General features: G+C 47.7%; 1 protein-coding gene across 2 annotated transcripts in view; it reads right to left on the bottom strand.

Moving 5' to 3' along the window:
- The window catches only part of LOC142304428 (sodium/potassium-transporting ATPase subunit beta-2-like), a 307,300-nt gene that overhangs the window by 167,767 nt on the left and 111,804 nt on the right, over window positions 1–27,729 (bottom strand). For both annotated transcript variants that reach the window (XM_075346773.1, XM_075346772.1), the window contains exon 3: window positions 13,110–13,494. The gene's annotated coding sequence lies outside the window, so the exon portion shown is untranslated. The remainder of the gene's footprint in view (window positions 1–13,109; window positions 13,495–27,729) is intronic.

The raw sequence follows: 27,729 nt of genomic DNA, 5'->3' as shown, positions 1-27,729 counted from the left end.
ACAATTCCTTCCCCTCCCAACTTGTGTACGTACTAGGGACCTCTACAGGTCGCTGGTTAAGTACACACAGGCATGGCTGACAGGACTCAAGGCTCCTCTTGCCTGGACAGTCCATCTGCATTTTGGTGTTGGCTGCCCCTTCTATATTGTATGGTAAAGTTATAGGGCTGCAGAGCCAGGCTCCATCGCAGTAAGCGTCCATTGTCCCCAGAGACTCTGTTCAGCCAGGTGAGGGGATTGTGATCAGTAACCACAGTGAATTCCCGTCCATACAGATACGGCCGTAGTTTCTTAAGGGCCCACACTACAGCCAGACATTCCTTCTCAACAGTTGCATAGGCCACTTCTCGGTCCAGCAGTTTCCGGCTGAGATAGGCGATGGGGTGCTCGTCCCCAGCTGCATTCACCTGGCTGAGGACAACTCCCAGTCCATAAGCAGAGGCATCCGTTTGCACAATGAATCTCCTCTTGTAGTCTGGAGCAGCCAGGACAGGATCGCAGATCAAAGCATCCTTCAGCCGGTTAAAAGCCTCATCACAGGCTGGAGTCCAGATCACCAGCCGGGGCATTGTTTTCTTGGTCAGGTCGGTAAGAGGCTTGGCCACAGTACTGAAATGAGAAACAAATTTTCGGTAATAACTGGCAGTGCCCAGAAAAGCCATAACTTGTTTCTTAGTTTGGGGTACAGGCCAGTCTCTAATAGCCTGGATTTTGGCAGGCTCAGGTCGGAGCTTCCCTCCTCCCCCTCTATGTCCTAGGTACTGGACTTCCCCCATCCCCAATTGGCATTTATCGGGTCGAATAGTTAGGCCGGCTGCAAGAATCAGGTCCAAAATAATGGCTACTTGATTCAGATGTTCCTCCCATGTGTGGCTGAAGACGGCGATATCATCCAAGTAGGCACAAGCAAAGTCATCACATCCCCGGAGGATCTGATCCACCATTCTCTGGAAGGTGGCCGGGGCATTTTTCATTCCAAAAGGCATGCTTAGAAATTCATACAGACCAAAGGGGGTTATAAAAGCGGACCGTTCTCTCCCTTCATCCGTTAGAGGGATCTGCCAGTATCCCTTACTGAGATCCAAGGTAGTGACATATCGGGACCCAGCCAGTCGGTCTAGAAGTTCGTCAATACGAGGCATTGGGTAAGGATCGCTGACGGTATGGTCGTTTAGTCGCCGATAGTCCACACAAAATCGAGTACTCCCATCCTTCTTGGGTACTAACACCACAGGGGAGGCCCAAGGGCTATGGGAGGCCTGGATTACCCCAAGCTGTAACATCTCCTCCAGTTCGTGCTGCATGGTGTTTCGAACTGATTCAGGTACCCGGTAAGGAGCCAGTTGTATGGGACGGATGCCCTGAGTGTCCACATGATGTTGGGTGACGGTGGTTCGACCTGGTTGGGATGAGAAAGCAGCCCGTCTCTGTTGAAGCACTTCCAGCATCTGGATTTTCTGTAAGGAGTCCAGGTAATCTCCCAGGGGAACCTGTTCCACAGTGGATGGGGCTCTCGCTGCTTCCACGAGATCAGGTAGAGAGTCCTCATCCTCTTGACCATCTTCTGAAGCCAACCGACAGCTTGCTATCATTGGAATGTTCCGGTCATGGTACTCCTTAATCATATTCACATGGACAGTCTTTTGCCTTAGCCCCTGATCATCTAAAGCAAGAAGGTAATTGGTATCATTCAGTTTTCTGAGAACCCGGAAGGGACCCTCCCATGTGGTCTGCAGTTTATTCTGCCGATGGGGAACAATCATTAAGACTTGTTGTCCTTCTACAAACTCCCGATAGCGTGCGTTACGGTCATACCATGTCTTCTGTCTGGTTTGAGCCATACGCAAATGACTCTGTGCAAAACTAGCAAGTTGGGCCAAGGTTTCTCGCAGCTTTAGGACATAAGGGACAACAGGGGTTCCTGTATCTTCAACTTGCCCCTCCCAGTATTCCTTGAGCAGGGTTAAGGGTCCTCGGACCTTTCTTCCATAGAGTAGTTCAAAGGGGGAGAACCCAGTGGACTCCTGGGGAACTTCCCGATAGGCAAACAAGAGATGGGGTAGGTACTTCTCCCAGTCTGAATCTCGGTCCGTGAAGGCCCTCAGCATATTCTTCAGAGTGCCGTTGAATCGTTCACAAAGTCCATTTGTTTGGGGATGATACGGGGTCGTTCGGATCGCTCGTACTCCACAGGTGCGCCACAGACACTGGACCAACTCTGACATAAACTGGGAGCCTTGGTCCGACAAGATCTCACTGGGGAATCCTACTCTGGTAAAAATAATAACCAAGGCCTCGGCCACCTTGGCTGCAGAGATACTTGACAAGGCCACGGCTTCTGGATATCGGGTGGCGTAGTCCACAACAGTGAGAATGTACTGCTTTCCAGATTTACTTGGTTTAGCCAGAGGTCCAATGATATCAACAGCTACTCTTTGAAAGGGTTCTTCTATTATAGGGAGCGGTTGCAGGGGTGCCTTTGGGTGATCTCCGGGTCGCCCTCTACGCTGACATATGTCACAAGTTCGGCAGAAATGCGCCACTGCTTGGGAAATCCCCGGCCAATAAAAAGTTTGAGTCAATCGTCTCTCGGTGCGGGTTTTGCCTTGATGGCCAGCCGTAGGAATGTCATGAGCCAGGTGTAATAGGGGAATTCTGTACTTCTGAGGAACAATCAGCTGTTTGCTATAAGTCCAGGGCTTATCTAGGGAGTCGGCATTGGCAACCCGATACAGAAGTCCATTTTCTCTGATAATTCTTTCTCCGTTTTCCCCTAGCTGCCCTATTTCAGCCCGAGTTCTAAAACTAGCAAGGGTGGGGTCAGTCTCTACTTCTTGTCTAAACTGAACTTTATCCCAAGTAACATTCATATTATCCCCACAAGAAGAATCACTCACCGGCTGTAATGGCAGTTCTGGTGGCCTCAGTTCCATGGATGGGTTGTACACGTCCACATGGGCTGCTCTCTTGGCTTGACTTCTGGTTACCGCACCGACAAAGTGGCAATGAAGATTCCCCACATCATTTCCTAGAAGAACGTCTGCAGGGAGGCCGCTCATCACACCGACCACACATTGTTTTGCCCCAAAGCCATAATCCAGGGTCACACTCGCTCTTGGAATATATCTCTGGGTACCTCCTGCCAGTTCAATGGCAATTCCTGGTCCCTTTTGAATTGCTTGTGGTTGAATTACTCGGGGATCGGCTATGGTGAGGAAAGCCCCAGTGTCACGGAAGCCAACAACTTTTTGGCCATCCAGCACGACCTCCTGTAGATGTTTGTCCTGAAGATCAGAAGAACAGGTGGCTGGAGCTCGCACCCCATAGACTCCGGGTAGGGGAGCCAGGATATCTGAGTCACTTGGCAAGTCATCAGGCACAGAATCCAGCTCTTCTCCTGGTGAAGGTGTCTGTAGGTAATGAACAGGCAAAGGCGGTCTGTAGCTGTTCTGTCTACGAACACCTGGACATTGGAATTGCATGTGCCCAGGCTGCCCACATCCATAACATCTGCGCTCTGGGATTCTTCCTCCGCGTCGTATTCCCAAAGGTGGAGCATGAGTAATGCGAGGCACAGTCACACGAAGGTCCCCATGAGTTGACGGTCTAGGGTGATGGTGAACATTGGGGCCAGAAGGACCAGGGGCCACCAGCGTTGGGGGGTTGGTGTTTTTTTTCTCACTGGGTAGTAGTTTTTTCCACTGAGGCTTGATGGTGAGAGCCTCATCAGCTAGAGCTGCAGCTTCCTCCACAGTGGCTGGTCTCCTTTCACGCACCCATTCCCGGATCTCAGCGGGGCACTTGAAGTAAAACTGCTCTTTTAGGAGGACCTGGAGGACGGTCTCCAAGGTTAAGGCCTCCTCTGCCTCCAACCAACGATGCCACAGATGTTTGAGTTTGTGGGCATACATCTTGAAGGACACTTCCTCATCACATGCTAGAGTACGGAACTGAGTCCTGTAAGTGTCTGGCGTTACAGCATAATGTTCTAGAATAGTCTGTTTAATATCCGCATACTCACAGTTCCACCGAGGGTCCATAGCTCTATAGGCTGCAGCAGCTCCACCCTCTAAGAGCCCAACCAGATGCCGGACGCGCTCCCTTTCTGGGACTTCCATTAATCGACACTGATGCTCAAAGTCCTGGAAGAAGCCCTCAATGTCACCAGCAGCCTCATTAAACTGCTTGAAGTCTTTGCGGGACACTCTGGGAAGTTCCCTCATGATGGGTGCTGGGGTTACAGTCTGTCTGGAACCTCTCGCGGCTTCCACAGCGAGCTGCTTATCCAGCAATGCCATCTCCTCCATCCTGCGCTCCTTCTCTTCAGCTCCACGCATGGCCTCCCTCTTATCTTCTATGGTGGCCTCATCTCCAAGCAGTGCCATCTTTTCCTTGTACCACACAACCCATTGACTTTTTTGGGTATTCACCTCCGACTCCCGTCTTTGCTCCCCTTGCTGTGGAAATTGTTCCTCGGTGCCATCTTGCAGGCAAGCGTGTTCCAATGCCTCAATTAGTTGCTCCTTAGAGAGTCCTTTGTAGTCGACACCTAATTCACGGGCCTTTGTTTGTAGACTCGCCACAGTCCAGTTCCTGTATCCTGAGGTTCTGGTTTCAGACGTCGATTGGCTGTTGTCCTCCATTTCTTCTGCTCTGATCCCGCTGCTGCCACCAGTTTGTGACGGGGTGTACATCAGAGCAAAGAGAGACAACAGGCCGAGGATGATCCAACAGGTTTACTAACAGGAATACAGGAACAGCACACGACAAGTCCAAATAAAACAGATTCGGGGGCACCTCCCGATAATCCAAAGTGCCAGATCACAACGTAATAGTCCTTTTCAGAGTCCCAGAAATCCCACACAATCCACTGGACGGCGAGGTCTGTCCGCAGATTCAGATCTCGCTCCCTTCCTCTTCAAAAACTCAACTCCCAACTGCATTTAGAAACAGGAGTGAATTGTTTGAGCTCGTGGGCCGCCCCTCAAGGGTAGGGGTCTATGCAATGGTTGGGCCCACTAGAAGATTCTAGAAGGTTGGCTCCGAGATGTCTACAGGTTTGTATAGTTGGCGTTATCCACTGCTTACGAAACAATGAGAAGTTCCCCTGGCTGTGTGGACAAGAGATAATTGCATTATGGGCCCAGAGACACAGGAGATGGGGGGAAGGTATGGTTACTTACATCCCAAGACATTTCAAAGTGTTCAGTAAGTACAACCAAAGGAAAGTGACATCACATCCTGACATAGTATTACAGCAAATACAGTGAGAAGGTAAAATACATCATGACAAATGGGGTATGCGAGGTATTCGGTATCCGATGGCTAATATGGTATTCGCTCCGATACTTTCATTTTCATTTCTGGACTTCCTGGCGCCTTTTTCCAGCCAATGAACACATCTGATGTTGCTTGCCCTCACAGTAATGCCACAGCCATCTTTGTTGTGGTGTTACTGTGATTGGCCTGGCTACACAGCGTCATAGGGGCTATATAAGGCTGCCGCCATAGTGTGTTCCGGAGCGGCTGGTGTAGCTAGACTCTACTGTGTGCGGTACAGCATTTTTCCAGCTAACTAATACTAGTCCTTCTAAGGGCTGAAACTATTTAGATATTAGTGACTGTGTAAATCCTAGAAACAGGTATAGGGGCAGTGCAGTTCGTTCTATGAGATAGTGTTCCTGCTGCAGAATCCAAAATAGTCCTTGTAAGGGCTGAAGATATATTAGCATTAGCTGTTAGCGACTGTGTAAAGAGGAAGTATTACCCCTAACCTTCAGGTCTTATACAAAGAGCCCCTCCTGCATTTTTGTAGAATACTGCATAACATATCTTGTTGTTCACTGTTATTTGCTTTTACCCTGCAATTGCCATTTTTCATCCTCCTGCAAATAAACCTGTTAACATTTTCTAACCTCAGTTATTGTGAGTGTGTACGGAGCGTGGGCAGGGGTTTCCTGAGTTGACCCCTAGCAGAAGACAAAGAACCTTCTGCATTCCCCTAGAGCTCCTAGCAAGTTTCGGGTGGAGGCACTGTGTCATATCAAGGTGAGAACTACCGAACACCCTGCCCCAGCGGCAGATTAAAGGGGTGTTACATATGCATCCTTTGGAGTTAATACTTTTATGGCAGTCTCTTTAAAATCCAAAATATCACTATCAGGATGTTGTAGTGCCAGCATTCTCAACTTGGTAGGGTTAGACATTACACCCTCAATAAATTATTCTTTTAAAATTTGGTCAGAATTAATAGCTTCAGAGGGATCAGCCAGCTTAAGGATGCGCCAAGCTTCCTGCAAAGTAAGGAAAGTCGTTTAAAGATTCATGAGACTACTACTTTTTTCCAAAGAACCGCATCTTTAATTCTGGCAGGGTTCTTGTCTCAGATATAACTCACCTGTCCAGTATTTGCTCTGCATTCTTTCCTACACTACAAGGCCAAGATTTCACTTCCCTTAGTGCAGCACCCCCTAGCTGACCAATCAATAACTCAAGTTTTTGTTCCGGGCTGACTGTGTACAATCTGAACATTGCCTGCATTTTCTGTTTAAAATCAGTTAATGTGTGGGGTTCTCCATTATAACTGGGGAGCCGGGGTGCCCCAAAGTATCATGGCATTGTTAATGGCATTGCTTGAGCCACAGAAATCGATGGACTGCAGCTCGTCACTTCGATCTCCTTACAGCACTGTATGTGTGATGCAGTAGTCCCTCTTTCCTTCCTGGCTGCTGCCACCTCTCCCTTCTTTGTCCGGGTGCATCGGAGGAAAATTTAGCTTAGGAGTCACTTTTTCCAATAAAGCAGCCACTGGTTTGTGTACAGTCTCTTTTTGCAACAACAGCTGTGGCGCAGTAGCAATTCTTTAAGGCAGTAAAGACTGACACTTTCTGAGGTAATTTTCTCAGCAATTTCCTTCACTATATTATTATATAATAATATATATAACCACTCCCTTCAGTGAATATAAGGCACAAAGGTAACATCCTGCTCGTGACGCCAAAAATTGTGTAACCTCATGTGGTGCACAGTAGAGTCCGATGGCGGAGACAGTAGAGTCTGATGGTGGGATAGTAGAGTGTGAAGGTGGTCTGAGCTACAGCTTGTTTGTTTTTAACGTAATAAGAATATCTGTGTATGTAAATAATCAAAATATAGATGTAGTAGCATAATTATCTGTCTGTCTATGTAGCAATTGCACAGACCTATAATATAATTCAAAGCTGTATAGTCATGAAGGGGTTACCAAGAATAAGTGAACAGATGTATAAACAATGGAAGTCTTTTAATGATGAGTAAAAGTCTTATCAGTAGTGTTCACACTGAAAGAATGTACTAGGAACAAAGATGTGTTTTACAGCATGCTGGGAGAAATTGAGGAGTGAAACACTCCCTTAAACTCTGTGTTGTATTTTCAAGGTTAATGATGCAAACTGTATAATTGGGTTTCTTCAAATACACGAGCTCAGTTGATGATGCTGGCTGAAGGAGAGAACATGTCTGTGTGTTCATTGTCTGATACATTGATGGCACTGATATACAGCTAATACGGCACCGTCTCTGGATTCCCTGTATGAAGATACCATTAGCAGTCTTCACCCAAAATTCCTCACTTGACAGTTTGGCGCACCAGCGTGGAGCCCTTCCACAGACGCATTGCCGACCTCGAAATACTGATGGTTTGGATGTCACGGACTGAGATCTCCCTCCGCTCCAATTAGACTGATCATCTCCATCACATGGGTAAGTGTTGCATACTGTGTGTTCACTACCGTTGTGGTTGGTTTGGAGAGGAGGGAGTGACGGGATGTGTGTCCTTATCGATGTTAAAAGGTACATGATTGTGACTCAGGGGTGATGCCCGCTGGGGCTCAGTAGCATGATCCCAGCCCTGAGGTGTGGATCAAGTGTCACACGGGATCCAGAGGACGGTTGTTAGGGCAGGAAAGACAGTGGTGGCCTGATATAGCTAGTTAGACTAACCCGGTCTGTAATTAAAGACGCGGGGGGTTCCCGTGACCGAAGGTAGGGATTAGGACTGGTACAGACCGGTGGGACAGACCAACTGGGAAGAGTTGGCACAGACCACTGGGACAGACCATACTTAAGAATTGGTACAGACCACTGGGATAGACTAGTTAGGACGTTTAAATATTGGTACAGCTGACCAAGTCCGGAGGCCGGGACTTTTTTGTATGTGCATATTCATTCTTGTACGACCTCCTCCGTGACATGGAAAATTTTCTTTTCACGTGACCGAAGATAGTGAGTTAGGACAATAAAAAATATTGGTACAGCTGATCAAGTCCGGAGGGAACACATTTTGTACCCCTCCTCCGTGACATGGGATACTCTTATTACTATATAGCTGAGGGGTTTCCAGCTAGTATAGAGGTGTGGCCTTAAGTTCCAGCCGGGCTGTAACGCACACCACATAGTCATAAATTAGTGTAATCCAGACACCACCAAGATAGCAAAAATGTTTAGAACGGAGAAGACAAGGTTGAGAAACCTGAGGATTCACAGAATGGATTTAGTAAACATTCCTTAGGGAGGGGCACATGCTGGAGACAGTTCAGCTGTGCATCATGCCCCGGAGATTTTCAGAGTATTACTTGTTAATTGATGCTGAATTGTTTAGAAGAATAACGCAGATATTGCTATCAAAAGGATATATTGAGGTCAAAGATAAAGATGAGCGAGGAGATGTGTTTTCCTATATGTTACCCAAGTCTGAGGATGGTTTTGGGGGCACTCAGGAAGGTTGTTTTGTTGCTACTTCGCAGCCTGATTCTGGACAAGCTCCGGAGTTATTCACAGATGCTGCAGCCCCACCCACTGGCCAAAATCCCTTAACTCTTTCTGTACTGCCCACACCAGCCTTAGTTCCCTCTGTACCAGTATCCACCTCACAGTTAGGAGAGGCATCCCCCACAACTCTCACATTGACCCTGCCCACTCCTGCCTCTATCTATCCAGACGAACCAATTGAGAAACCGTCCCCATAAGATCCATCCAGCTGCACATGTTACCAGTGTGGCTACCAAAACACAGACTGGAGAGATGGTTGTAATTTTGCAGCTCACCGCCCATATCTAAGTCACGGCCATAAGCCTGTCCCAATTCTCCCTGTTTTAACTCCGGGAGGAGGTTACTATGTGCCTCCCCTATATCAGAGAGCAACCGAGCAGACTCAGGAGCTGTTATCCACACCCATACCCCTGGCCTCTCCTGTACCTGCAATGCCGTCTCTCCCCCCACAGGCCAGTCTGACATCACGCTCCGCAGTCACCAATCCCCTCCCCCTGGATCCCCCTCCTTCCCCTACGACACATAGTGAGCCTTACCCCAAACCTGACGAAGAACAGCCCTCATTCAAATATGTCCCCTTCAACACCACCCAGTCAGCGGCATTAATACACTGCCTGCCAGATCCCAAAATTAACCCTATGCAATTTTATAGAAAAATGCTACAGGCCCACCAGTTTTATTTAGCTGCTCTGAAGGACCTTGTTAATCTCACCAAGGTAAAAGCGGGAGACAGTTTTTGGCCCTTAAAGCCACAGCGTATCCAACAGTAACCAAACCCTGTTGTGAATCCGCACCAGTCCAATAATAGATCTAATAAGCGTTGTGGCAACTATCAACAAACCCAACGAAGCCAATATCTAACCTGTTGGCGTTATGGCCAGCCCGGTCACTATCGGAAAGAGTGTCGTACCCCACAATCCCAATTTGTGGTTAGGTACCCTCAAAACCGTAACCAAAACCTGCAGCATATAAATCCACAATAAAGGTGTTCCCTGTAGATCCAGTAATGATCCACCTGAAGCCTGGTGTGCCTTTTCCCATAGTATCCCTTTAAATCAGCCCAAGAAAATCTCTCAAAATACCGCCCACAGTCTGGGCTGCACTCACGAGTCTGCCCCAACCTTCCCTAATGACACAAAGGGGAGCCCGGACTGCTTGCCCTTTTGCTGCAGTGATTTACAGTCCCAAGCCACCCATTCTAATGATGCTTTCCATTCCACCCCATCAATCTTAAGCTTCTGTAATATATGTTTTTGTAGAGGTTTTATCTCTACTGGTTAATACAGTACAGAGATATATTTTACATATTTCTGTAATGAAAGTTCTGCCCATGGCCCCTCTTATATCTGTTTTTCCCACCAGCCATTCTAACATCGCGCACCCTAAAGGACAGGTGGGGGCCATGAGCCCGCAGGGATGTGTGGGAAGGTGTACTTATCACAAGTTGTAAAGAGAAGGAAAAAAAAAAATTGGTTTCAGTAGATTTACAACGCTGTTTGTGTCTTATGTATTAACGAGTGCTTTTTCCAGCTGGTGGGGTAAATTTTGTTTAATCTTTAGAGTTCAAAATTTTACAGGAGATTATCAATAGTATTCTGCTAATACCTAAATAATTGAATTAATTTTGCAGGGAAAATTATATTTCTTAAAATATACAAATTAGTTTTTTTGTTTTTATGGTTATGTTTTTGTTTTGTATTTTTGCATACAAACTGCCAATATTAATTAGTTTCCTTTCTTTTGTAGATACAAAATATATACGAACCGTGTTGTCCATTGTAAAATTTCAAAATTCCCCAGCAATGTATAAGTATTATTCATCGGTTGGATCATCATATTATCTGCTGTTATAAAATTATAAATTTTGCCAAAGTAGTATATAAAAACAAAAATAAAAAGGGGGAAGTAGATATCTATTATATTTTTCCAGCAGTAGAAGGTTCAGCAGACATATTGGATAGGCTTTAAAGCTGGCCTTTCTTTTGCAATAGTTATGTCATGTTTATTGGACTGCTATGAAATATGTCTGTTATAAGAATGATCTAATGCATATTTCTTTTAGTTTTTGTTTTTATAGATGGAACAAGATGGTGGTCAATTCTGCACTGGATATGCTACAGTTTGCACAACATGAGGTAGTCTATATTTGAACCACTCCCTCCCCTCCTATCGGTACAGGAGGAAGTGACGTAAATGTCTCTCTAAGTGGGTGGAGCAGTAGTAGGTAAGAGTCAAAATGTGTATGTAGGATGTAGATCTTTCCCGTTGTCAAATGAGCTAGGTATGCTGAAGATAAAGTCTAGATCTGAGCTGATGGAATCGGATGGAGATCCCCACACAGGTGCAGCTGACCAAGAAGCAGTGAACGGGCCTAGAGTTGAGGAATCCTTTACCATGCATATAGACCATATCTCGGTGACACCTGTCACGTCAGTGACTTCTGTCACTCCTTGTGTTCTTAAATCCCTACAGGAACAAGCGAACCAACAAGGAGTGGAGTGCAAGACGCAGGCAGCCAGCTGACTGAGGAAGGTCTGTGGATAAAGGGCGGTAAGCTTTCTCTGCCATGAGATTTCTTCTTAATGATGGCCCAAGTAACATGGACTAAAATCTGTGAAAGCCGGATATCAGTGTGCACTTTGGTGATGCCAGGGTTCAGTACCCATGGAGGAGAAGCTCTGCGTCACTGAAATATAGGTGCTCAGGGGTAAAAAACATATAGAGGAGAGATAACCCTGGCACACTACAACTCCCAGAAAAGCAAATGTACGGTAATTAGTATGCAAATTTCTTTTTATTGATCAGGTTTGTTCAGTATTCATTACATTCATGTGCTTGGTCCAAAAACAATTGACGTTTCGGCCACAGGCCTTCGTCAGCATGGACTTTTATCTGATAGTAATAAAGACAACAAAAATCAATATCAAATATACATTTCATGACAATGCAAAACAGCATCCAACATCACTATTATCAGTCGACAAGGATATCATAAGAAGGTAGAGATACCATGTGTCCGGTTACAAAAGTACATTCCAGGATAAGGATATCATAATCCAAAGAGGTAATGCAAGTCAGAGATTTGGGAAAATAGATGAAAATAAAAAATTGAAAAATTAAATGAAAAATTAAATGAAAAATTCCCACTAGGAGTGATGACGTGCGAGCGGCTGAGTCAATGGAAGACTGACCATGTAGAGTGTCAAGAAAAGAATGAAATAAAATGAAGATAACGGTGAAAAAGATAAAGAGGTAAAAGAAAAGACAAAAAGAGGAGGAAAAGATTAAAGGGTAAGGGGGCAGAAGGAGAAAATGAAGAGCAGGAGGAAAGTAAGGGCATCAAAGCCCAGGACAACCAAATAAGTCACGCACCACGTAATTATAGGTAAAATAGAAACACTTGGCTGATAAGCCGGCAATAAGATACTGTAGGGAGTCTCTCATATGACCTTCACTATAATGGAAAACACATATGTTAGCGGAGCCTGCTTTGTATCAGCGTGATGTGTACATTAGTGAGTACATGCGAAAGAGAGAAAGGTATGTGGAATACTAAATACCTGTAACTTCTTTGGTACTATCAGGTGATAGATGCACACTGCAGCTGGAGCACTGATGCAGGTACTAGGACTATATGCAGTAGTGAAAAAAGGGGGGGTCCAAGAACATCAATGAAGAAAATCATATATCTTATGTTAGAGGTTACCCTAAAAATACAGTAAAAATATACATAATATCATGGTAAAATTTAAAGGGGATACCTATGAATATGATGCCAACAATAAGACAGCGTATATTGGATCACTTTACTGAATATGATATAACCACATAATGGTGCTGTTGATAGATCCAGATTCCACATATGGAGAGAGAAAAAAATGTACGTCCAACAGTTAGACAAGGGAGTAAGAGGACTACATAATAAATCAATTTATGGTATGAAACCATCACACAATACTGTACCAAAGATGGCTATTACCTGCAGGAAAGTGGTAAAGGCTGTGGACTGTGTCAGCTGTAAAGCACACCAGCATGTGTTGGAAGATTGAGGACACCTCTATAATGAAGGCTAGAGTTTATTTTGGGACAAGTTAACTACAGGATAAAAGTAAACTAAAAATGCAGCAGAATGTCATATTACCTATTTATCAGGCCCAATGAAGGAGTGGAGCCGGTATAACCGGAGGGAAGATATGATCGTGGCCTTAATAAGTGAGGGAGAGAAGAGAAATAGAGCAGTTCTAAAACACTTAGGATATGAAGATAAGGGACAGACAGGGAGGTCGGTTACCATAACTCACCTAACCACCGCTGGACGTGTATTCCGTGTGAGGGGTCCTGCACAGTGAGCTGTGTCCAGCGTGGGGAGGTTAAATGGGAAGTGTAGGCGGGTACATGGGCGTCACTTCATGTGTGTGGAACGCAGGAAGTCGGGTGTGTGGAGCGCACACCGCGCTTGCGCACTGCGCGTTCCAGGCCCGACTCACTGGCAGAGCGTCATAGGGCTGGAATCATGTGACAGTGAGAGACCAGCGTTAGGGAAAATAAACAATAGCTCCGTATACGTGCGTGATTGTGAGTAGGAGTCAGGGTGATCTATCCAAGGTGCCTTATAGGTTATACGGAGCGGTGCAATTATCCATGGAGGTATTGATTAGTGCTCGCTATCCAATATAACTAGCGTTTCTGCAAAGAAGAGAGAAATATATATCAGTATAGGAATAACAGAGCGCATGGATAGACAATATATGAGAGATGTATATAACACCGAACTGTTATAAACATAAAATCGTTATTTAGTACATAATCATATGAGATTAGATCTTACATAAAATTAAGGGAGAGAAAGAACAACATGTGAGATACCACGGTATCTGTTTGTTACATTATATCTAGGTATCTAGGCACTCTGTGGACGGCTATCGGACAGTGAGTAAAGACTTTGAACTGCAATCACTGTGTCAGCTTGTATCATAGTATCATAGTTTTTAAGGTTGAAGGGAGACTCTAAGGGCGGCTTTGCACACTACGACATCGCAGGTGCGATGTCGGTGGGGTCAAATCGAAAGTGACGCACATCCGGCGTCACTTGCGATGTCGTAGTGTGTAAATTCTAGATGATACGATGAACGAGCGCAAAAGCGTCGTTATCGTATCATCGCTGCAGCCTCCGACATTTCCATAATGCCGGGGGTGCGACAGGTACGATGTAGTTCCTCGTTCCTGCGGCCGCACACATCGCTGTGTGTGAAGCCGCAGGAGCGAGGAACATCACCTTACCTGCCTCCCAGCTGCAATGAGAAGGACGGAGGTGGGCGGGATGTTTACATCCTGCTCATCTCCGCCCCTCCACTTCAATTGGCCGCCTGCCGTGTGATGTCACTGTGACGCCGCACGACCCGCCCCCTAAGGAAGGAGGCGGGTCGCCGGCCAGAGGGACGTCGCACGGCAGGTATGTGCGTGTAAAGCTGCCGTAGCGATAATAATCGCTACGGCAGCTTTCACTATATATCGAACGTGCGACGGGGGCGGGACTATCGCTGCAGCATCGGTAACACATTGTTACCGATGTTGCAACGTGCAAAGCCCGCCTAAGTCCATCTAGTTCAACCCGTAGCCTAACATGTTGATACAGAGGAAGGCAAAAAAACCCCAATGTGGCAAACAAGTTCCAATGGGGAAAAAATTTCCTTCCTGACTCCACATCCGGCAATCAGACTAGTTCCCTGGATCAATACCCTGTCATAAAATCTAATATACATAACTGGTAATATTAAATTTTTCAAGAAAGGCATCCAGGCTCTGCTTAAATGTTAGTAGTGAATCACTCATTACAACATAATGCGGCAGAGAGTTCCATAGTCTCACTGCTCGTACAGTAAAGAATCCTCGTCTGTGATTATGATTAAACCTTCTTTCCTCAAGACGTAGCGGATGCCCCCGTGTTCCAGTCGCAGGCCTAGGTGTAAAAAGATCTTTGGAAAGGTCTCTGTACTGTCCCCTCATATATTTATACATTGTGATTAGATCCCCCCTAAGCCTTCGTTTTTCCAAACTAAATAACCCCAAGTTTAATAACCTGTCTTGGTATTGCAGCCCACCCATTCCTCTAATAATCTTGGTGGCTCTTCTCTGCACCCTCTCCAGTTCAGCTATGTCCTTCTTATATATCGGTGACCAGAATTGTACACAGTATTCTAAGTGCGGTCGCACTAGTGACTTGTACAGAGGTAGAACTATATTTTTTTCATGAACACTTATACCTCTTTTAATACATCCCATTATTTTATTAGCCCTGGCAGCAGCTGCCTGACACTGTCCACTAAAGTGAAGTTTACCATTCACCCATACACCCAAGTCTTTTTCTGTGTCTGTTTTACCCAATGTTCTACAATTAAGTACTGTGAGGTAGCACGGTCGGCTGCGCAGCAGAAGACACGGGATCCAGGCATTAAGGTTCACAGCACACGGTTTAATGTCCAAAAAGTCCACAACAATATACATGTGCCTCTCCAGCAGAGAGCTCAGGGAGTTCTGTTCACTCCCTCACACCCGGCACACCTGCCCTTGTTCCTGTTTCCATTTAACCCTTCCTTCAGCCTGTAGGGAAACAGCATTAACCCTAGAGTGGATTTACTTTCTATCATGGAGTGAGCACAACCGGGGCGAGACATACCGGCCGTCATAGATAACCCCGGTCACAGTCTCACATACCCCCCCCCTCAGTTCAAGCGTGCGGGGTTGAACTCCCGCCATCAAACACGGGCCGCGGGACAAGGCACCGGCGTTGCCCTGCAACCCACCGGCCCTATGTTCAACCGTAAACCGGAAGTTCTGCAGAGAAAGGAACCACCGGGTAACCCGGGCATTCCGTTCCTTGGCGGACCTCATCCAGACCAGTGGAGAGTGATCCGTCACCAAGCGAAACTGCCGTCCCAGCAGGTAATAGCGTAGGGACTCCAAGGCCCACTTGATCGCCAGGCACTCCTTCTCCACTACGCTATAATTCCGCTCGGGAGGGGTGAGCTTCCTACTTAAGAAGGTGACGGGGTGTTCCTCCCCCTGAACCACCTGAGACAGCACTGCCCCCAGGCCGACCTCTGAGGCGTCAGTCTGTACTATGAATTCCTTCCGGAAATCAGGGTGTACAAGAACGGGCTGTCCGCACAGGACCCCCTTCAGGGCCCGGAAGGAGTCCTCGGCCTGCGGAGTCCAGCGCACCATGACGGACTTCTTGCCTTTGAGAAGGTCCGTCAAGGGGGCTGATAGTCCCGCAAAATCCTTTACAAACCTCCTGTAGTACCCCACGATACCCAGGAAGGCCCTAACCTGCTTCGTGGTCAGGGGTCTAGGCCACTTCTGGATCGCCTCAACCTTGTTAATTTGGGGCTTAATCACTCCTTGGCCTATCACGTAGCCCAAGTAGTGGGCTTCCGTGAGTCCCAACGCACATTTCTTGGGATTGGCTGTCAATCCGGCTGTTCGAAGCGCGTCCACCACCGCTTGTACCTGTTCCAAGTGGGTCTGCCAATCGGAGCTGTAAATAATGATGTCATCAAGGTACGCTGATGCATACGCCTGGTGGGGTTCCAGCACTAAGTCCATCAACCTCTGGAACGTGGCCGGAGCGCCATGCAACCCAAAAGGCAAGACAACATAGTGGAAGAGACCCTCTGGCGTAACAAAAGCGGTTTTCTCCTTGGCGGACTCCGTCAGTGGCACCTGCCAATACCCCTTGGTCAGGTCGAGCGTGGTGAAGTATCGCGCCTGTCCCAGCCTATCAATCAGCTCATCCACCCGGGGCATGGGGTAGAGATCGAACTTGGATATTTCGTTCAATCTCCTAAAGTCATTGCAGAACCTTAAGGAGCCATCGGGTTTTGGTATTAGGACAATGGGACTAGCCCATTCACTCCGGGATTTCTCGATGACCCCCAGGCGTAACATTGTCTTTACTTCCTCCGATATGGCTTGTCGTCGAGCCTCCGGTACCCGGTATGACTTCAGGCGTACCTTCAGGTGAGGCTCGGTGACAATGTCATGTTGTATCAGACTGGTCCTACCGGGCAGCTCGGAGAAGACATCGGGGTTCTGCTGAACCAACCGTCTAGCCTCTCGCCTCTGAGTCTTGGTGAGGGCTTCTCCAATCCTTACTTCCGGTTCGTCCTCTCCGGAGGTCGCTGGAGCCGGAGGTGAACGACTCGAAGAGGAGGGAGATGGGGAAAAAACAGCCATCAGGCTTTCCCGTTCCTGCCAAGGTTTTAATAGGTTGACATGGTATATTTGTTCAGGTTTCCGCCTACCGGGCTGCAATACTTTATAGTTGACCACCCCGACTCTTTCCTTTATCTCGTAGGGGCCTTGCCACTGAGCCAGGAATTTACTCTCCGCCGTGGGGATTAATACCAACACCCGATCCCCGGGTTTAAAGGTCCGCATGGTGGCTTGTCTATTGTAGCGGCCGCTTTGCGCGGCCTGAGCCTCCTGTAAATGCTCCTTCACAATTGGCATGACCGCGCTTATGCGGTTCTGCATACCCAAAATGTGTTCAATCACACTTTTATGGGGGGTGGGCTCTTGCTCCCATGTTTCCTTTGCCAGGTCCAACAATCCCCGGGGATGTCGCCCGTATAACAACTCAAAAGGCGAAAACCCCGTGGATGCCTGTGGCACCTCTCGTATGGCAAACATCAAATAGGGAAGCATCATATCCCAGTCTTTCCCGTCTTTGTAAATCACCCTTTTGAGCATGGTTTTCAGGGTTTTATTGAAACGCTCGACTAAACCGTCCGTTTGAGGATGATACACAGACGTACGCAACTGCTTGATCTGGAGTAGCCGGCATAGCTCTTTGGTCACTTTAGACATGAATGGGGTCCCCTGATCCGTAAGGATCTCCTTGGGCAACCCCACCCGGCAGAACACAGCAAACAACTCCCGAGCTATAAGCTTTGCTGCAGTATGTCTGAGAGGTATCGCCTCGGGATACCGGGTGGCATAGTCAACGATCACTAGGATGTGTTGGTGCCCTCGAGCGGACTTTACGAGGGGCCCCATCAGATCCATCCCTATCCGTTCAAAAGGGACTTCTATAATGGGTAACAGTACCAACGGACTGCGAAAATGGGTCAGGGGTGCGGTAAGCTGACACTCCGGGCAGGTTTCGCAGAACCGTTTTACCTCCCCAAAAACCCCGGGCCAATAGAACCTTTGCAATATTCGCTCCTGCGTTTTCTTGACCCCTAGGTGGCCACTCATCAGGTGTTTATGAGCCAAGTCGAGGACCCGCCGGCGATACGGCTGGGGCACCACCAACTGCTCTACCCCCACGCCCCGTATTTCATCTACCCGGTAGAGTAAATCTTGCTTAAGAGCGAAATGGGGGTACCTTACCTGGGCACCGGGCAGCTGTGCCACCCCGTCAACTACTGTCACCCGACTCCGGGCATGTATTAACGTAGGGTCCTGGAGTTGGGCTGTCCCAAACGTATCCGGGGACGCCTCCAACTCCGGGATGGGCTCGACCATTTCAGCCTCTCCTGCCAATACCTCTAGGGGTGACCTATCGGGTTCACACTCTGTCCCTATCATGGTGACCCCTACGGCAGGCGTCCCGGATTCAGTATTGTAGGGCTCAGGTCCCGGACTGACCAATATCTGAGGGGACTTAGGGGGTCCCCTCCATAAAGTCCAAAAATAGGGCAGATCCCTTCCTAGGATCACGTCATAAGGAAGAGTGTTAAGAAGTCCCACCTCATGTTGCACCTGACCGCAAGGTGCTGTGATGGTGACAATCCCCGTGGGATAGTCTCGGCGGTCCCCATGTATGCAAACCACCCCCACGGTACGTCCTGTGGCCTTTACTTTAGCCCTCAAGGTGGATCGCACAAGGGTCACTAAGCTCCCGGAATCCAACAATCCTGTAACCAGACATCCATTCACCTGTATTTGGCACAAGTGGGGCTCCGTCTTTGGGGAGACCAGGTCAGCGGTACACACCACCTGAGCATACATTGAACCCCGCCGGGTAACCCCACAATCCATGGGCTCCGTGGTGAGTGGACACTGGGCTTCCATATGTCCCACCCGCTGGCATCACCAACATCTAATGGGGACGGAAACCCCCTTGACGGGTTGTCGTTTAGGGTACAGAACCTTCCGGACCTCAGGAATGGCGGGCGCGGCCTCTGACGGGACGGTAGGGGATTCCTGCACCGTTGTCAGCGGTGGGTCCTTGGCCCTAGGCTTGGAGGGGCTGGACCGACGGGCGGTACGCAAAGTCTCAGTGTCCCGTATCAAGTCCTGCGTAGCCACATGCCGCTCTACCAGGGACACTAATTGGTCCAGGGTACTCGGGTCACCCTGTCCTACCCACCGTTGAACGGTGACGGGTAAAGTGCGCACAAAACGATCCACTACTACCCTTTCCACCATTTGCGCCGGGCTCAGAGTGTCAGGCTGCAACCACTTTTTTACAAGATGCAATAAGTCATAGGCCTGGGAGCGTACGGGTTTGGCTTCCTCATAGAACCACTGATTTACCCGCTGAGCCCGTACATAGGTATTCACCCCCAACCGAGCCAGTATTTCGGCTTTCAGGGTCACATAGTCAATGGCGTCCTCGGTACAGAGGTCCAGGTACGCTTTTTGGGGTTCCCCCGTCAGATAGGGCGACAATACCTCAGCCCACTGGGGGGTCGGCAGCTTTTCCCGCTCGGCCACCCGCTCAAACACTGCCAGGAACGCTTCCACATCATCGCCCGGGGTCATCTTTTGCAATGCTTGTCTCACCGCTTTCCGGACGCTGCCGTCGTCACCCGGTCCCGGGGTTGTTGCTGCCGGTCCGGCACGGATCGACTTGGCCAGGAGAACCATCTGTTCTTGATGTCTTTGTTCCTGCAATTGCAAGGCTTGCTGCTGACGTGCATTGGCCTGAACCAGCTGTTCTTGGTGCCTTTTGTCCTGCACTTGCAAGGATTGCTGCTGACGTTCCAACGCCCGGAGCAGGTGTGCATTGGTCTGTTGCTGCTGTGCATTGGCCTCTTGTAGCTGTGCATTAGCCTGTTGTTGCTGTGCATTAGCCTGTTGTTGCTGTGCATTAGTCTGAGCCAGCTGCTTTAGTATGTCCTCCATGGCGTCGCCGGGTTTGGGCTGTAGTATAGCCGCTCGAATCCAGGACATGTGCTACTGGGTCACCAGGGATGGATGCTACACCTCACCGGCTGGCATGCCCGCATTCTCCACCCTATGTGAGGTAGCACGGTCGGCTGCGCAGCAGAAGACACGGGATCCAGGCATTAAGGTTCACAGCACACGGTTTAATGTCCAAAAAGTCCACAACAATATACATGTGCCTCTCCAGCAGAGAGCTCAGGGAGTTCTGTTCACTCCCTCACACCCGGCACACCTGCCCTTGTTCCTGTTTCCATTTAACCCTTCCTTCAGCCTGTAGGGAAACAGCATTAACCCTAGAGTGGATTTACTTTCTATCATGGAGTGAGCACAACCGGGGCGAGACATACCGGCCGTCATAGATAACCCCGGTCACAGTCTCACAGTACATAATCATAAATGTTATTTCCTCTACCCAAGTGCATGACCTTACATTTATCTACATTAAACTTCAATTGCCACTTCTCAGCCCAATCCTCCAATTTACATAAATCTCCCTGTAATATAAAATTATCCTCCTCTGTATTGATTACCCTGCAGAGTTTAGTATCATCTGCAAATATTGAAATTCTACTCCGCATGCCCCCAACAAGGTCATTTATAAATATGTTGAAAAGAAGCGGGCCCAATACTGACCCCTGTGGTACCCCACTATGAACTGAGACCCAGTCCGAGTACGTACCATTAATAACCACCCTTTGTTTCCTATCACTGAGCCAGTTTTTAACCCAGTTACACATATTTTCCCCTATCCCCATTAGGGGATTGTCCTTGCTGGTGCCTCACGCTTCGGCGCCAACGGCCACTACCACCACCACCATCATTCTCCCCTAAGGCCTGGCTCTACACGTGGGGAGCCGAACTATCCAAGCTGCGACACCATCCGCCACAGAGGACTGGACACACAGTGGCTAACCCTAATCCCTGGCCGCACACCACAGGTGGCGTCACGAGACAACTACCCCCAACATCCTCAACCCCTTCACCCTCATCATCCCAACATCCATCACTACCCCCAACATCCTCAACCCCTTCACCCTCATCATTCCACCATCCGTCATCCCTTCGTGGACACCTCGGGGTCACGAAAATGGGCAGGGCCACCCGTTACATCCCCTGACCCTCACTGGCCCGGTGACGAGTATTTCTCAAGACCCTGTGGGGTGCTCCAACTGCACAGGGGAAGCTTAACCCTCTGAGTGCTGCCTGTCAGCAGGTTTTTACAATATACTACATTTGTGTGAAACACTCTATACTTCTAGTATCACATGGAGATGGCAACTTTGTGGGATACCACGAGATGGAAGGAAATAAAGCTCAGAGTTCATAGAAGGAGGTCCTGCACGGTGTGAAGAGTGTTTATGTGGTAGAATGGGTCGAAATACACCTGAGCAATGGAGGCAACTAGTGTCTCCATACAAGAAGTGTCTAGAGGCTTCATCACCAACAAAGGACAATGTACCAAGTAATAAATACATTTCAGTAACGTGTTTAATACTTTTCCCTGCGCCATTTCTCATTATTACACATAATCTATAGACATCTATGGTTTGATTTCTTTGCCTGTGTGGATTAGATGGGTTGTTACCAACATCTGGTGTGAAATTCATGTCAATAACAGCTTTAAAATTATACTAGCTGTAGCACCCGGGCAGTGCCTGGGATAGTAACTGTCTCTCTGTCTCTCTCCCAGTTTCTGTCTGTGTGTCGCTGTCTGTCTGTCTCTCTGTCTGTCTCTTTCCTTGTCTGTCTGTGTGTATGTCTCTGTCTGTCTGTTTCTATCTCTGTCTGTATTTTTATCAGTCTGTCTCCATCTCTGTATCTGTCTGTCTCTCTCTATCTCTGTGTGTGTCTTTCTGTCTCTCTCTTTGCCAGTCTGTCCCTTTGCCCGTCTGTCCCTTTGCCCGTCTGTCCCTTTGCCCGTCTGTCCCTTTGCCCGTCTGTCCCTTTGCCCATCTGTCCCTTTGCCCATCTGTCTCTTTGCCCATCTGTCTCTTTGTCCATCTGTCTCTTTCCAGGGCTGTCTCTTTGCCCGGCTGTCTCTTTGCCCAGCTGTCTTTTTGCCCAGCTGTCTCTTTCCAGGTCTGTCTCTTTCCAGGTCTGTCTCTTTCAAGGTCTGTTGCTTTGCTCGTCGGTCTCTTTGCCCGGCTGTCTTTTTCACGGTCTGTCTCTTTCCTGGTCTGTCTCTTTGCCCGTCTGTGTCTTTGCCCGTCTGTGTCTTTGCCCGTCTGTGTCTTTGCCCGTCTGTGTCTTTGCCCGTCTGTCTCTTTGCCCATCTGTCTCTTTCCAGGTCTGTCTCTTTCAAGGTCTGTCGCTTTGCTCGTCGGTCTCTTTGCCCGGCTGTCTTTTTCCCGCTCTGTCTCTTTGCCCGTCTGTCTCTTTGCCCGTCTGTCTCTTTGCCCGTCTGTCTCTTTGCCCGTCTGTCTCTTTGCCCGTCTGTCTCTTTCCAGGCCTGTCTCTTTCCAGGCCTGTCTCTTTCCAGGCCTGTCTCTTTGCCCGTCTGTCTCTTTGCCCGTCTGTCTCTTTCCAGGGCTGCCTGTTTGCCCATCAGTCTCTTTGCCCGTTTGTCTCTGTGTGTCTCTATCTCTTTGTCTCTTTCCCAGTCTGTCTCTGTCTGTGTCTCTGTCTGTCTCTTTCTGTCTGTCTCTCTCTATCCGTCTCCCCACCGACATCATATTACCTCACACATAAGCTTCCTATACTAACACTTTATTTTGTTCCTATAGCAACCACTGACAGTTGCTCCCTGTAGGGAGCCTGTAGCTCCCATCTCTATTCAGTTTAATGGAGGCAGGATTTTTGGAGAGTAACTGTAAAGCGTGGGGTTAAATTTTCCCACCCAAACATAGTCTATGACGTTCCCTGAGTCACATGGAATTACTGTGCAAAATTTCGTGATTGTAAATGCGACGGTGCGGATTCCTTTAGCAGACATACATACACACACACATACATACACTCAGCTTTATATATTAGATTTACTTAGAAAATTGGTGACGTGTTCAATACTTATTTCACCTGCTGTATACCCCGCAGTCCACACACATATACGGTTGTCTCGAGCTCCTGATATTACTCCTGCAGACATCGGATGATCCATTTCCTGCTTTGACACCATATATAATCTTTGCTTGCAGCTTCTGCCTGGCACTGGCATAATCCGGGTGACATGAGGTCAGGTACACTGTGTACTTGTAACCATGGGTGGAAGCTTGTCATGGCCACATGCCAGGCCTCATTGTGTCCTGAATGTGGTGAGAGCTGCCACCTGTGTATTTATCAGGGCATATAATTACCCTAAAGGGGCAGACACCATTGTAAAGCAATGTCAGCCCTGTGATAGGAGGGTCTACACTATCATATCACTTGTATGGTAATGATCCTGCTGCTTCTATAATAGTTATTATGCTCTGATTTAACTACTTAATTACATCTCTCACGATGGATGCGGATACGACTGATTGTATCATGTTCGATGGGTGTGAAGACTTATTAATAGCATGCTTAAGTATAGATTTATATATATATATATATATATATATATATATATATATATATATATAGCCACATGTGGAGGAAGGAGACACAGCTCTGCACATGGTAGAAACACTCCCCTACATCCTCATTGACTCTAGAAGACAGATGGCCACCACTCACCTGCCTGATATCCCAAGGGCACAGCACTCGTGCCTATTGGCTATGACTAGAAATGAGTGAACCTGTTTGGTGGAGGTTTGCCAATTTGAAATTCGGTATGAGCCTTAGCATGTTCGTTCGGGCTCGGTAACCCCAAGCACTTTCCCCAAAAGTCAGCAATATTCTGTTTTGTGCAGTTTCTGCTCCCGAACACTGACTGTATTTCCAAAAATGCTTTTGTAATAGCATTTTCTGCTTTTGTATAGGATTGTAGTGCTGTCTGATGTGGGGATGTGTAAAATCAGTGGAGGATGCAGGGACTCTGGACCAAGAGAAAACTGTAGCGTGCAGTGCCATTTTTCTTTTTCTTAACTTTATTTCTGGATGTTTCTGCAGCCAATCACGGCACAGCAAATATCCACAAGGTTCAGACAGAAGGGCTTCTGTGATTGGTTGCCTTAGTCACAGGCTGGGCCTGTGTGCATATAAATTGTGAATATTTTGTGTCTGCGCCATTTTGTGAATGGTACTTGTTAGCAAAGGTGCTGCTGCCGGTGCTGTGTTGCTAAATATTGCTGCATGCTTCAAATTATGCAGTCCAACACAGTTATAGGTATTGTTAGGTTGTAATGCCTGGTCTGCTGTATATTTTGTAGGCAACAAGCTAAAAAGTTGTTCTGAGAAATTTTAATTACCTTTTTAAAATTCTGCAAACATAGTTATAAGTACTGTTAATTATTAGTGACTCTTAAAAAAAATTGCTAGGGAAGTATGTAAAAAGTGTTTCTTGGCAATTTTAATTGCTTGCTCAAAATTCATCAAACACAGTTATAGGTATTGTTACTTGTTAGTGCGTGACCTAAAATGTTGCTAGAGAAGTATGTAAAAAGTGTTTCTTGGAAATTTTAATTGCCTACTCAAAATTCTGCAAACACAGTTATAGGTAGTGATACTTATTAGTCCCTGGCCTAAATAGGTTGCTAGAGAAGTGTCACGGCTAGAGATGAGCCACCCCGCTAGAGTTCGAGTTCGGTTCGTTGAACTAAACTAAACAGCTGGACAAGGAAAAAGAGGAGGAGACACAGATATAGGCATGGCATGCCCTTCTAAAGTCATGTAAAATAAAGCAAGGAGACTCCAAGCAGAGTCTCCCTTTTTTCCAAAAATTGGGCCCCACAGACACCACTTCAGTGGCATCACTTGTGCCCTAGTTGCAAACTGGATGTTTTGATTTGCATCAAGCACATTCCAAAATATGCCAGCCTTAACTGTCCCCAGGATGACACCGGGGTAGGTCTAGCAAAGTCTTTGCTGAACCATGACTAGTTCATATTGGCTCATTTTTAAAAACACAGCAAGGGGACTCCAAGCAGAGTCTCCCTTTTTATTCAAAAAATTGGGCCACACAGATACCCCTTCAGTGGCAGCACTTGTGCCCCTGTTGTACACTTCACAGGTATATTTGCATCAAGCACATTCCAAAATACGCCAGCCTTAACTGTCGCCCGGATTACACCGGGGTAGTTAGCAAAGTCTTTGCTGATCCCAGATCTGTTCATCTTGGATCATTTTTAAAAACACAGCAAGGGTTACTCCAAGCAGAGTCTCCCTTTTTTCCAAAAATTGGGCCACACAGACACCCCTTCAGTGGCATCTCTTGTGCCCCATTGGCAAACTTGACATGTTGATTTGCATCAAGCACATTCCAAAATACGCCAGCCTTAGCTGTCCCCAGGATGACACCGGCCTAGGTAGCAAAGTCTTTGCTGAACCATGACTTGTTCATCTTGGCTCGTTTTTAAAAACACAGCAGGGGAACTCCAAGCAGAGTCGCCCTTTTTTCCAAAAATTGGGCTCCACAGACACCACTTCAGTGGCATCACTTGTGCCCCTGTTGTACACTTCACAGGTAGATTTGCATCAAGCACATTCCAAATCCACAAGCCTTTACTCTCCCCAGGATGACACCGGGGTAGGTAGCAAAGTCTTTGCTGTACCATGACTTGTTCATCTTGGCTCGTTTTTAAAAACACCGCAAGGGGACTCCAAGCAGAGTCTCCCTTTTTTACAAAAATTGGGCCCCACAGACACCACTTCAGTGGCATCACTTGTGCCTCAGTTGCAAACTTGACAGGTACATTTGCATGAAGCACATTCCAAATTTACAAGTCTTTACTCTCCCCAGGATGACACAGGGGTAGTAAAGTCCTTGCGGATCCATGACCTGTTCATCTTGATGAACGTTAGTCTGTCCACATTGTCACTGGACAGACGTGTGCGCTTATCTGTCAGCACACACCCAGCAGCACTGAAGACACGTTCTGAGACTACGCTGGCAGCTGGACACGACAAGATCTCCAAGGCGCAAGTGGAGAGCTCAGGCCATTTTTCAAGATTTGAAGCCCAAAATGAGCAAGGCTCCAGTTGCAAAGTCATGGCATCGATGGTCATTTGGAGATACTTCTGTATCATCCTCTCCAGCCGTTGACTATGTGTCAGGCTTCTTGTCTCTGTTGGCCTTGCAAAGGAGGGTCTAAAAAAATTATAAAACGATTCAATAAAATTGCTGTTACCAGCAACAGATACGGTGCTGCTAGTACGGTTATACTGTTGATGACGAGACCGTCCCATGTTTGTCAAGTTACAACTGGGAGATTCACTCCGTGCACCACTGGTGTTTGGTGGAAAAGCCGAGCTAAGATTGAGTAACAGCTTCTGCTGATACTCCTGCATACGTGCGGCCCTTTCTATGGCTGGAATTATTTCACAAAATTTGGACTTGTACCGGGGATCTAATAGTGTGGCAACCCACTAGTCATCATCACTTCTAATTTTGACAATCCGAGGGTCATGTTGTAGGTAGTGCAGCAAGAAGGCGCTCATGTGTCTTGCGCAGCCATGCGGACCAAGTCCTTGCTGTGTTTGTGGCATAGAGGTGCTAACCGTTCTTTCCTCCACTGACATCTCCCCCCAACCTCTTTCAACTGAAATTTGACCAAGGTCTCCCTCATCTGCTGAGTCTTCCATGTCCATGGACAGTTCGTCCTCCATTTCTTCATGTTCTCCTGCACCTTCCTCAACATTTTTCCTGCTACCATGCGCCCTTGTTAATCACTCTCCCCCATCGTCCCATGCCTGCCGCCTTGGTGATGATGAACGCCTGGACCTTGGTGATGTTGTTATCCCTTGCACATAAGAATCCTCCTGTACTTCCTCCCCTTCCTGTTGAACCACCCCCTGACTCCGAATAGTGTTTAGCGTGTGCTCCAGCATGAAAATGACTGGAATTGTCATGCTGATAATGGCATTGTCAGCGCTAAACATATTCGTCGCCATGTCGAAACTGTGCAGAAGGGTGCATAGGTCCTTGATCTGAGACCACTCCATCAGGGTGATCTGCCCTACCTCTGCATCTCGTTGGCCCAGGCTATACGTCATGACGTATTGCACCAGTGCTCGGCGGTGCTGCCACAATCGCTGTAACATGTGGAGAGTCGAATTCCAGCGTGTCGGCACATCGCATTTCAGGTGATGAACCGGCAGGCCGAAAGACTTCTGGAGCAATGCAAGTTGCTCAGCTGCGGCGGTTGAACGACGGAAGTGAGCAGACAGTTTTCTTGCCCTGTGCCATCGAGGCCGAGATAGTGTGTTAAAAATTGCTGGACAACAAGGTTCAACACGTGAGCCATACAAGGCACGTGTGTCACCTTGCCCAGGCGAAGGGCCGCACCCAGGTTTGCAGCATTGTCACACACGGCCTTACCTGGCTGTAGGTTGAGTGGGGACAACCATTTACGAAACTCGGACCGCAGAGCTGCCCACAACTCAGCCGCTATGTGACTCTTATTTCCAAGACATTTCAAGCTAAAGACCGCCTGATGCCGTTGCGCTCTGCTGCCAGTATAGTAAGGAGGTGTGTATGATTCCTTGTGCGCAGTTACAACGCTGGTGGCCTGACCAGGCAAGATTGGGGCGGAGGTGGAGGACCCAGACGAGGCTGAGGAGGCAGAAGCGTTGGAGGTAACTTATACATACAAAGGATTGACACACAAGTCGTGGGAACGGCAAGACTTGTTCAGCAGACCCTTCTCCATCTATCACCATAGTTACCCA

This window comes from Anomaloglossus baeobatrachus, chromosome 4 (genome assembly GCF_048569485.1).
Source record: "Anomaloglossus baeobatrachus isolate aAnoBae1 chromosome 4, aAnoBae1.hap1, whole genome shotgun sequence".
Classification (NCBI taxonomy): Eukaryota; Metazoa; Chordata; class Amphibia; order Anura; family Aromobatidae; genus Anomaloglossus; species Anomaloglossus baeobatrachus.
The sequence above is the reverse complement of the archived record's forward strand: the minus strand, read 5'-3'. Positions and strand labels throughout refer to the sequence as shown.